Source organism: Mesoplodon mirus (genome assembly GCF_964341445.2).
Source record: "Mesoplodon mirus genome assembly, chromosome: 3".
NCBI classification, from domain to species: domain Eukaryota; kingdom Metazoa; phylum Chordata; class Mammalia; order Artiodactyla; family Ziphiidae; genus Mesoplodon; species Mesoplodon mirus.
Window position 1 is genome coordinate 57,034,386 of NC_138978.1, and position 12,900 is coordinate 57,047,285.

Here is a 12,900-nt window from a genome sequence, read left to right on the forward strand (position 1 = left end):
TGCATGCTGGATCTTGTAGTTCCCGCGCTGGAGGAGAGGGAGTGTTGCATGGCAAGATGGGAGTTGAAGTCCAATTGTTCAGCAGGAAGTCATGGCAGGAATAATGTAGTTTGTCTATCGGAGACACCGCTTATAGATGGATACTTTCTCTTGGTTCTGCTCTTGCTATATTGGTGACTTACAGTCTGAGGCGGCAAACAGGACGAAAAAAAGGAAAAAAGGATGAAGTAAACGGACCGGGGGCTTGTAGGCCGCTACTACTGCTGCTGCCAATCAATAGGCGTTAGTGCCCCGGAAGTGGCTGACCTACTGGGTTTGAAGGGGGGTGGGGCGTTTCTCTTACTACGGTGGCCGGGGAGCTCGAGGTGCGTGTAGCTGCGGCGCTGAGGTCGGGGTGTCTGCGTGTGTGTCGGCTGCTTTTGTGGCGGCTGCTGGTGGAGCTGGAACATTTCCCGGTTGGTGGCTCCTGCACATTGTTTACATTTCTCCAGTTCTGTTTTCGGTTTTTCGGTGAGGGGTCGACTTGAGGTTCCTCTGACTCCGCTAGCTTCAGAGAAGGTTGGGACTTAGTGTCTCTGGTCCTTCCAAATGACCGGGTTTCTTGGCGGGCCCCTGCCCTCAGTGGAGACCCAGTAGCCAACCGTTTAGGCTCTCTGAGGGTTTTGGCGCCTCCCTCATCTCTGTTTCTGGTGTAATTTGTTTTCTGACTCCTTGCCCTTCCTGGGCTCCAGAGCTAACGAACTGTAAGCCTTCCTGTGGGCAGCTGTTCCCCCTCTCCTAGAGGCTTTTCTTACGTGTTTCAGGCAGGATCTCTCGTCCCCTAAGTTATTGCATCCATTTAACTCCTTCCCTATTTCTCTCCGTTAAAAAAATAACAGAAAAGAGAAAAAAAAAATCCCCCCAAATCAGATTCTCAAGGTCTCTATCTTCTCATTCTTAACTCCTTTATCCCTTTTTAGGCCTTTGTTACTGCTTCAGACTCTTAACACATTTGCCTGAATATCTTAATGCTTTTCCATTCAGACATTAACGTTTAATCACTTTATTTGTTTCTTACTCATCCTCAACTCTTCGACTTCCATCCACATGTCCGGGCTTTTTAGGTTGGATGTTCAAACACATTCTTATGATGACTGGTGAATACGAGAGACGTCAACGAACAGCCAAGCATGACTCTGCTTATGAAGTTTATACTTAAGATCTATTTGGCTTACATTTTTGTTTTGTATTGATTATTTTCCCACAAGGGGTTCACTGCTACCCTGTGGTTAGAGGAGAATACCTCGTCCTACAGCTCTTCGTATCTGAATTACTTAGATGGGATTTTTTTCCCTTCTCCTACTCGAAACATATGTCCCCAGTAGAATTTTTGCAATGATTTTGTGTCAGTTAATAGCAGATAGACACAAGGGAATGCTCTTTCGTCCTTGGTTGTTTATGATTTGTAATTAGATTGTGAGTCATTGAAAGTACACAGAGGGATTAGAAAAGCTTTGAAAGGTAAAGTCTGTGTGTGTACCAATTTACAAGTAAATAAAGTGTCTTCCCTGAACAAGGGAGAGTTTCTAATTAGTCGAATAATCTGATGGTGTATTAAATTAATTCTCAGTTCTTTCACTGTAAAATTTTGGGACGTGTTTAAAGTTAAAAAGTAGCCAACATGAGAACTTTTATAGTTTAGTAAAAAGAGTTTAAAAACCATTTAAGTGATGCTCCTTTTTCTGTAAAATGGAATACAAATATATTGAAAAGTTTATTTGTTGTGATTGTTTATGAGATATTTCTATATATATTTTAATTTATTTTATTTATTTAGTTTTGGCTGCGTTGGGTGTTCGTTTCTGTGTGCCGGCTTTCTCTAGTTGCGGTGAGCGGGGGCTACTCTTTGTTGCGGTGCGCGGGCTTCTCATTGCGGTGGCTTCTTGTTGCAGAGCATGGGCTCTAGGCACGCGGGCTTCAGTAGTTGTGGCTCGCGGGCTCTAGAGCACAGGCTCAGTAGTTGTGGCGCATGGGCTTATTTGCTCTGCGGCATGTGGGATCTTCCCGGACCAGGGCTCGAACCCGTGTCCCCTGCATTGGCAGGCGGATTCTTAACCACTGCGCTGCCAGGGAAGCCCCTTCTACATAATTTGATAGATCTGGTAAAATAGCATTGTTTACTATTCAGTAATGTTTTGTAGCCAGAAATTTTTGTACTTCTTGTCTTTCTGGGGACCATGTAACTTAAATAACTTGGCAGCTTTCTTCTATTCTGAGTATTTTACTATTCTAATAGCAAAATTATTGTTCTTCTTTAGGAGTCAAATATAATCTCTATGTCAGTAAAATATAAATATTAATACATGTACCCAGTCTAAATTAGGTTATTCCTAATTAGTCAGAAATGGTTTTAGCCATGTTTAAGAGTGGGGCTAAATGTATAATATTTCAGAATTAATTCACTCATGAAATTCTTTATTGGATAAATGATATGAGGCTAAACATTACTCAAATTTTTTATATTTTTCCTGAGATTTTATTCATTTAGTAGGCATTTATTAAATCCTTTTTACTATTTAACTTTTGTCACAGTATCATCAAAACATTTATTGAGAACATCCTCTTGTCCTCAGCTCTGTACCAGATGCTTTAAAGCAAGGGTCCCCAACCCCCGAGCCACGGACTGGTACTGGTCTTCGGCCTGTTAGGAACGGGGCTGCCCAGCAGGAGGTGAGTGGTGGGCGAGCGAAGCTTCATCTGCCACTTCTCATCACTTGCATTACCACCTGAACCATATTCCCCTCCTCACGAAACTGGTTCCTGGTGCCAAAAAGTTTGGGGACCGCTGCTTTAAAGCATTATTGCATTAAATCATTATACCAACTCATTGAGCTGCTGAGTATTATTTACATTTAGCAGATGAAGAAACTGAAGCTCAAAGAATTCAAGTAATTTAGTCCAGTTCCTTTTGACTCTTCCCACTTACTACAGTTGCAAAGATTTGTTCACTACTCTGGAATATATAAAGAGCATTAATTCAATAAATACTTGCTAAGCAGCTATTACATAGCAGATAGTCTTCTAGGTGCTGGGAATATAACAGTGAACAAGAGACAAAAGTCCCTGCTCTTAGGGAGCTTACACTCTATCAGAATGTTTGACATGTAGACCTTGCCTTCAAGAAACAAAATATAGCCAGTATGCGTTTGGTTTTATGTGTTTTAGAATGTTAAGGTTGAAAAGAGAGATTATTAACCAGGGACTATTTCATGAAGAAGATGAGATTTGATCTAGAACTAAAATAGTATAAATTTGGTAGGTAGAAATTGGGAGGAAAGTAATTCCAGTTTGAGGCATAAAATGAGCAAAATTCTAAATTGTAGGAGAGAGAGATTAGTGGGAGGGACAGTTAACTGGATTGCTTTGTATCTTCATTTCTTTGCATATAGGTGGGCAGTGTCGGCTGAATTTGAAACAAATGTTTAAATGAATGAAGCTGTGGCAAGAGCTCAGATACCAGGCGATGAGGAATTAGACAGATCTAGTGTTATTATTGTGGGATTTAAAGAAAAGAATTAATTGGATAACTGTTGGTGAAAGAACCAGTAAGCAGTTAATTATTGAATGTTGGGAGTGGCGTGGTGGCCAAAGGAGAAGGGAGGCTAGCCTACCATGTTTGAACTGAGTGGGTCAGTTGTATTGTAGATTTACCTGTGATGAGGGTTTTTTGTTTGTTTGTTTATTTTATTCCAAGATGCGCCATTATTTTATGAACTGCCGTGAAAGAAAAAAAATATTGCCCATTAAACATAAAAAGATTGTCAACTGTAAGGTGTATTCAGTTTCAGAGTTTAAAATGTAAAAATGTGTGATCTAGAAATGATGAAATAAGGTACTCCTTATGATGGTTCGTGAGCCTTGTAACTACTTAATTTTTTTGGACTGTTTATAAATGTTTGTAATCTTTGACATGCATTCAATCATTTAGCGTTTATTTATTTACTAGGCACGCTTCTAGGCCACAGTGATATAGTGATGAGTAAATGCAGTCTCTACCTCATAGAACTTATGAGGGGAGGCAGACATAAATCAAATATTCCATCAAAGAAATGTAAAGTTGCAACTATTGTAAGTTCTATGAAAAAGGACTTGATGTTATACAGAAGAAAAACTGTTTACAGAGGAGATAAGAGTGTGGATGAGGAGAGGCCAGATGAGAGATGGTGATATCTTAGACAAGGTGGTGGTGAAGACAGGTAAAAGTGGATGGGTTTTAGAGATGTTTAGGAGGTAGAACTGGGTGATGAATTGGATATGAGGAATGAGGGAGAGAAAGGTGCCATCAGCCACCACTAGCATTTTGGCTTATGTAACTGGATGGATTGTGGTACAGTTCATTGAGGTAGAGAACATTGTAAGATGACTGGGTTTGGGGGGACATGCTTTGTTTGTTAATATTTTTTCACCGTGGCATCAGTGTTCAAGGTTTATGTCTTAATTATTCTTTTTTTCCTTTTATGTCATTGTTTAAGTTAAGTATGTTTGAGGAATGCTGTACCTGAAATAAGTTTTTTCAGTATTTTTTCCCTTGAGTGGGCAGGGATAAGGGTCTAGATGAAGGCTTTTGGAAATATGTTGGTATTTGTTTTGAATTTATATGTAACATATTCAACCATATATATGAATAGGTAACTGAGTAATACAGCTCTATATCATTTTTATTTGCACTTGGGATTTGGCAGTAAATTGGGCATCTGGTTAAATTCTAACTTCATTCAGTTGGTGTATGTGTAGATATAAATGTGTATTAGGGAAAAAAGACATGCTTATGATTTTCTTTGAAATAACTCCATTGTGTAGTTTTTGGTAGATATTGAATTAATACAGTCAGTTATTATTTAAATTTTACATTTCAAAGTAAAGCAGTAGAGGGTACAGAGCAAAAGACTTGGGCTTGGAGTCAAATTGCCTGGATTCAAGGTGTGTTTTGCTATTTAGTAGCAGTATGGTCTTGCAAAAGTTATTTAGCCTTTGTTATTTTTTAAATCTATAAAATGAGGATAATAATAGTACCTGCCTTATAGAGTTGTTGTGAGGATTAAATGAGATGGTACGTGTTCATAGGTTTACAAAATTCCTGGTACAGAGTTTGTTTATTATTATTGTTATCATTATTATTATTATAGTGATGTGGTGTCTGGGATCATCTGTACTTCTGTAACAACATTTTAATTTAGAGTTCCTTTTAACTAATAGATCTTGATTGGGGAAAAAATCATTTGGCAGTCATATTTGGATTTGGAGAAAATATTATACAAGACAGCTTTTGTTTATTCACAATTGTCCTAGGTGAGTCAGCACATGTCATCTTTCACAGAATTCTCATCAGAGATTATGGTTAGTCTACAGCTATAATTGGAAGTTAATGATGGATTGGCTTATAATTACTTATTATTTGTTAGGATTATTACTTTTATTTTTAGTCCAACCTGTCTGAACTTTGTACTGGCTTTTAGGTCTTATGGATAGGGTGAAGAAGTAGTTAAACGTTATAAAGTCTGATCAGCTGCTCTAAAGTCGATTTAATTTCCATCCTACTTTTTTCCCCAACTTTTTTTCTTTTGAAAGTTTCAAACCTATACAAAAAAGTTTAAAGAGTAGTACAACAAATACCTGTATATCCTTTACCTAGACTCACTAGTTGTTAACATTATGCTTCTTTTGCTTTTTTGCTTTTTCTCTAACACACACACACACACACACACACAAATGCACACATTTTTTTTTCCTTGCTGAAGCATTTGAAAGTAAGGGGAGACATCATGGTACTTTATTCTAAATACTTCATCATGCATCGCCTAAGAACTAGGACATCCTCCTACATAAACATAATGCCATTAGCATACCCAAATAATTTAATTTTGATATGATAATATTATCTAATGTATAGGCCATATGAAAAAATTCAGATATACGCAGATGTTCCAGTAATGTCTCTTGTAGCTTTTTAGGAAAAAAACACTGAATTGAGTAAGAGATTTCATTGAATTGTATTTGGTTGTCCTGTCTCTCTGTTTTCTTTTATCTAGAACAATCCTCACCTTTTCTTTTTCCTCCTATCTTCCTTCCTTTTTTTTTTTCTTGGTGTTTCAAGACATTGACATTTTTGAAAAGTTTAGGCCAGTTGTTTTGTAGAATGCCTCACAAAATGAATTTGATTGTTTCTTCACAGTTTCAGGCTAAATAGTTTTTTTTCAAGACTGTTACATGGTAGTTATTGTAAACTTTCCATTTGATCACATCAAGAGTAATGTAATGATAATTTGTCCATTTATTGGTGATGTTAAGGTTGATCACTTAGGTTAACCAGACTCCTACATTTTAAAGGTGTCTTTTCCCTTTTATACTTAACTATTAATCTGTGGAGGTGATACTTTATCATTAGATTTTCTGTTTTCCAACAATTTTTTTTCTATACGGTGGTTTTAGTAGCCATTGATGAACCTTGCTTGAATCAATCATTGCATTGGTTGTTGCCAAATAATGGTTTTCCAGTTCTCTCAATCCTTCTACATATGTTTGCTGGCTATTTTCTTTAAAGAAGAGATATTCCTCCTCTCTCTTTTTATTTTATTTTAAAGGAAGATACAAAAAAATATATATATTTATTTATTTGGCTGCATTGGGTCTTAGTTGCGGTGTGTGGGCTCTTTGTTGAGACATGTGCGCTTCTCTCTAGTTGTGGCGCGTGGGCTCCAGAGCGCACGGGCTTAGCTGCCCGGCGGCCTCTGGGATCTTAGTTCCCTGACCAGGGATTGAACCCTCGTCCCCTGCACTGGAAGGCAGATTCTTAACCACTGGAACACCAAGGAAGTCCCTCTCCTTTTATTTTAGTACCTCTATGTACCCAAGGATTCCTTTTTAAAAAATGTATCCAATGTGATGATCTGTTACCATTATTCTTTTTTTTTTTTTTTTTTGTGGTACGCGGGCCTCTTACTGTTGTGGCCTCTCCCGTTGCGGAGCACAGGCTCCGGACGTGCAGGCTCAGCGGCCATGGCTCAGGGGCCCAGCTGCTCCGCGGCACGTGGGATCTCCCCAGACCGGGGCTCGAACCCCTGTCCCCTGCATCGGCAGGCGGACTCTCAACCACTGCGCCACCAGGGAAGCCCCCATTATTCTTTTTGATGACTGAATTATCTCAGACTTGTTTAGTCCCTTCAAACTAGTTCCTGTGGCCTTTGCATATGTTCACATTGGTATTTGGGCACCTTCTTACTTCTTTGTACAATAAGGTGTTCCAGGCTCACCTTGTATATTCTACTTGGAATCAACTATTTTACAGTGGAGCCCTCGTTCATTTTAGTGGAAAATGGTACTTAGAAACCAAAATTTGGGCATTGAATATACTCACTACTACTACTGTTGTTGCTTCTAGGCCCTTTAAGTGGTTACACACATACACACACATTTTTTAAAAGAAATCATGAATTTATAGGATACCTTCAATTCAAGTTCAGAACCACAGAGTTCAATTTTACCTTTCCTCAGTTCATATTTGTATCTCCCTTTTCCTACAGGGAGAATTCTGATTCTCAACCATATTAATATATTTACTCATTTAATCTGCCCTACACACACATATGATAGTTTTGGAATTGCTATATACTGATACTCCCTCCTGCAACAGATTTACCAAGTAAAGATTTCTTTGCCACTTTATGTCCTTATAATATATCCCACTAAAGATATATAGTCAAAGAAAGCAGGTGTTCAAAGGTATTTGAATTATTTCTTCTGTGATTATGTTATCAATTTAAAATATAGTTAAGTTCCTACTAAACTACTTTTTAATAGACTTTCTGTAAAATCGGTTATCTGTAAAACTACTAAAGTAGACATAATAATTTAAAACTTTATCATAATATATAGTAATAGGGAGCTCTAGGATAGTTATATCAGATAGAGAATATGCAGTTTTTATCTTTATAAGGCTTTAAATTTGTAGCTCTTTTTTCAAATTGATATAATTTTTTATTATTTAAAATTAGAAATGATGAGATAAATGACATCAAACAATTCCATTTGTAAGCCAAAACAATTATGTTTGTGAACATTTTAAACAGTGCTCTTCTTTTGACTGATGATACAATTCAAGCATTCATCTTTAACAATAGACATAATTGTTTAGGGTACTTTAACTCATTCCTAAAAAATATGGCTAGTGTTTTCCTGTTTTGACACCCAGAATAGAAAGATTTATGTTATTTGTATGTCCTTGTCCTTTGTATTTGAAGAATGCCAGTTATGACTGTGTTACCCTGTGATTTTTTTTCATGTGTGAATGTTCTCATTGGAAATGGAAAAATATTTCTCTTAATTATTATAGCATTTTTTATTTTTGTTGTGAGACATAACCACATTCAATCTTGAGTTCTGGTTAGTTATAAACATATTGCTTATTAGAATGCAAGGTTAATGGGGACAGGAACCGGGTTTCATGGCTTATTATATTTCCCATAGTGCCTTATAGAAGTAAGTACTCCAATACTTGATGAATGAATAAATGTGATACTTTGTGTTTAAATGACATATAATACTAGTCTCAATAATATGGATGCACCTTTTTGTTGACAAAAGTATCTAATGGAATGGAACTTGGAAAAGGTCTTATTGGTATTTACTTGTTACAAATCTTAAAGTCACTGTGTCTCACACTGAATTCCTCATCTTCCCTGAGCCTTTTCCTCTTGGGTTCCCTTTTTCTGTTAAAGGTATCATTATCCTCTGAGACATCAGACCTGAAATTTCAGTCACTTTATTCTGTCTCCTGTATGTGGGCATATGAGCATTCATATATTTATATGATGTTGCTATCGTCTCAGCTTGTTGCTTATATCTCCTTATTCCTTACTCCCTTACCAGCACTCTGATTGAGGCACTCATTACCACTCATAACAATCTTCTGACTAATTGAAAGAATTAAGAATATTTAATGTGGAAAAGAGATGATGGGATGGGGTGAAGAGCAGGAAATATGTCTTTGAATATCTGATGGACTATCAAATGGAAGAGGGATTGATTTCAGAGAGCACAGCCAGGACCAGCTACTAGAAATTAGAAGGACATAGACTTTTGGTTCCATATGTCTTTCAAGCACGTGTAGGTGTTTAAAATTAGCTGATAACATGCAGTTGTATGGATACTCTAGAGCAGTTATGTTAGTAGAAAAAAAATAGTTTAAGTATTATCAGGCTTTTAAACTTGTAGCTGTATATTCAGCTCAATACAAAGCTCATTATATACTGAGCTCCCTGTTTTAGGAGTGTTCACTCAGAGGCTGGGTAAATGCACTTGGCTAAGATGTTGTAAAGGAAATCTTGCTGCTATATGGGTGGATGAACTGATTAGCGATTAGTGAGCCTGAACCAGAGAGCAGATCATATTCCTAGGGATAGGAGTGATTTTTTGTTTTTGTCTTTTGCTTTTTAAACTTAACACATTTTCTTTCACTGCTCCTCCCCATCCAAGCAGTGCAAGTTAGGAGAGATTACTGGTAGATTGGAGTGTATTGTGTAGGAAGATGGTCAAGAACTATTAATAGTACTACTTAATAGTTACTAGATGCTTTTAAGTTCCCTTTTTATCCTAAGATTCTGACATCCTTCAGTTCTTAGAGAGGTTAAGTTTATATTATTGATTAAATGATTTAACTCACTATGTTATTTCTTATATGTAGACTGTGTACTTAATAGCTTGCAAAGTTGCACTTTAAAGTATGGAGGCTGCAAACATTCATATTTATCTTGGCCTCATCAGAGGTTACTAAAGTACTGACAGAGTTCTAGAGTATCCATACAACTACATGATTAAAATTTATTTATCAAACTATAGTCAATATTATGTTCTTCTTAGAGGTAAGATCAAGGAATGTTTAAGACAGCCTAGATAACATTAATAGTTCCTATTGTACCCTTGAACCATTTAGGTTGGTTATGGTGATGACTTTACAGTCTATGAACATGTAATACTCAGTGCTGCATATGTGGAGATGTTTGCCTGTAGGAACTTGATACAAGTCATATGTCAGGATAAGTGTCTATTCAGTACTTAGGTTTTTCCATATAAGTTTCATTTTAGATTTAAGAGAACACCACCTAAGTAGTATCTTTTATTTATGTCATCATTATGAAGTAGCTCTGCATTGATTTAGTGTCTTTAACTGGAGGATGCAATCCTAAAGAGTTCTAAGAATGTTTATAAGATGTATCCTTTAGGCAAAACTACCAAGCCAGTTTCTGGATGTGCGTGTCTTACCCTTATTATGTTGCTTGTCCCTTTTTTCAATCTTTTTGTCTTTATCTCTTACTGCCATCTACGTTGCCTAACTGTTAGCTCTGAAAGAGGGCAATCCAAGTAAATATTTCTAGTGCTCTCCCTATCTTCATATTTGCTACTTAAAAAAAGCATGCTGGGTTTACAAACTGAACATTTTTAGACAAGTTCAGGGCACGAAGATAGAAGACTGGCAAGTATAGGAAAAGCAAAGGAATAGAAATGGATACAATAGTTGACGTTTCTGTAAACAAAAAACTGAGATGGAGAAAAGAAATAAGAGAGCAGAAATGACAGACCAACATATTGAGAGACATTCAAGGTCAGACAAGAGATTGATATTTGTTACTAAAAATGCAAGCAGGTAGAAAAGGTTACAGTAGATGAAAAACTTCCTCACAGTTCAATTTATTTGATGGCGTAGCTAAAAGCACATCAAATATTCGAAATCAATATCTATATTTCTTTTGCTGCAGAATACCATTTGGGGAAGATGCCCAACGATACACAAATCCTGGAATTCTGCAGTGTTTTTACTGGTTGTGCTGCGTGACTGAGATATATTCTGTAGAATCAGTCCCCTATAGTTCTGTCAGGAGTTTTTACTGGCTTTAAATCCTCAGTGGATAAAATATTCTATTTATTGCCATATGGGGGAGGCTGATTATCCTTATCTGCTCTTCAAGGACATCGATTTGAGTACCTTTTACATTTATCAATTTATAATTTATCGACTATCTTAATGTGTGGTTGTGGTTAGAAAAGTGACTCTCTAAAAATGACATTTGGGTCTCAACCGATGATTTTCATATCAAATGTTGTAGTTCTGTCTTCCAAAACAGCTCTGTTTAGTCTTCACTCTGCACTTAAAATCATTAACAATAAAGTTGAGGAATGAACCTCATCTAGTGGCTTTATCTATGTTTACTGAGGTAAAGAGTTTTCTCCTCTTTAATGCTATTATTTTTAAATTAAAAATGGAATCGTCAGAATGTAAACAGCAAACAGAAATATGGAAATGGTGGATGATAAAATTTGTTGTAGTATGCGTTAGTGAAGAATGTCTACTTGAAAAAGTGTTACCAATTTCTCTAAAGTTTTCAGAAATAAACCATAAATCCCTTCTAAAAAGTATTTGGAAATTGTGGAGAATGTTATTTGGGTGGTTTTTTAGACTGAGGCTCTGACAACACTACATAAAATAACCAAGAGTTTTGGTGTATCTTTTTTTTTTTTTTCCTGGAGCAGTCAAACCATGTATTTTAGGTATCACAGGAGATTGAAATATACTGGATAATGGGTAAATCATCTCTTCACTTTATAATTGATAGACTAGCGAATTTTAATTCATTTTTAATTTTTTTTAAATCAGGAAAGCTTTTGGAAAGGAAATTTGTAGGTGAGGATAGTTTAGAATTGTGGTTTCTTCATTTGTATTTTTTTTTTATAGTTAAACTAAAAGTACTGTTTGTCTTGCCTTTCCCTGACTTTTCTCACACAAACAAAAAGGAAAAATTTTTTTCTTCATTGATTTTTTAAATTATTATATACATTTTCTTCGAGCTTTATTGAGATATAATTGACACACAGCACTGTATAAGTTTAAGATGTACAGCATAATGATTTGACTTACATACATCATGAAATGATTATCACAATAAGTTGAGCGATCATCTGTCATCTCATATAGATACAAAATTAAAGAAATAGAAAAAAAATTTTTTTTCTTGTGAAGAGAGCTCAGGAGTCACTCTCTTAAGTTTCATATATAACATACAGCAGTGCTAATTATATTTATCATGTTAATTACATCTCTAGTACTTATTTATCTTACAACTGGAAGTTTGCAACTTTTTTTTTTTTAAATAACTGGAAGTTTGTACCTTTTGACTACCTTCATCCAACTCCCCCTCTGCCAACCAGAAATCTGATGTCTTTTTCTATGAGTTTGTTTGTTTTTGAAGTATAATTGACCTAAACACTGTTAGTTCCTATTAACATAGTGATTTGGTATTTTTATACATTTTAAAATGATCACCACAATTAGTCTAGTTACAGTATGTCACCATCCAAAGATATTATGTAATTATTAACTATATTCCCTATTCATACCTGAGACTTATCTAAAGAAAATATTTTAGTAGACTGAATGGATGCAAGTATTAATTTATGCTTTTTCCTCTTTCCAGATCTCACCACATTTATTTTTAGGAGAAAAAAAAATTATGAGTTAATAAGGGGTAGCCTCCAAGTCATTTTACTCAGCTAAAGCTGTTCTGGGGAATTACATTGAGGAAGTTAAGTTTTGTAAATGACTAAATAGCTGAATCTGATGTCTTTGAGAAACACAAGAATAATGTTGTTTATCTTAAAAAGGAAAAAAGCACTTTGTCTCAGCATTTTTATCTTTCTCATAGGCTGTTTAGGAACTTTGTAATAGAATGTCTTCTCTGTAGATTTCTTAGTTGAGCAGTTTAAGTTGTTTTTGTTAGAATTTAACATAACCTGGACACATTTGTAATTTCCTGTGTTAAGCTTTTCATTTGAGTGATTTATTTTTGAATAATTCTGTTATTATTTTAAAAG

The 12,900-nt window shown here is 35.9% G+C and overlaps 1 protein-coding gene across 1 annotated transcript in view; it reads left to right on the forward strand.

Moving 5' to 3' along the window:
- Positions 1 to 335: 335 nt before the first annotated feature.
- The window catches only part of ATG4C (autophagy related 4C cysteine peptidase), an 87,349-nt gene continuing 74,784 nt past the window's right edge, over positions 336 to 12,900 (forward strand). The window contains exon 1 of the mRNA XM_082613087.1: positions 336 to 455. The gene's annotated coding sequence lies outside the window, so the exon portion shown is untranslated. The remainder of the gene's footprint in view (positions 456 to 12,900) is intronic.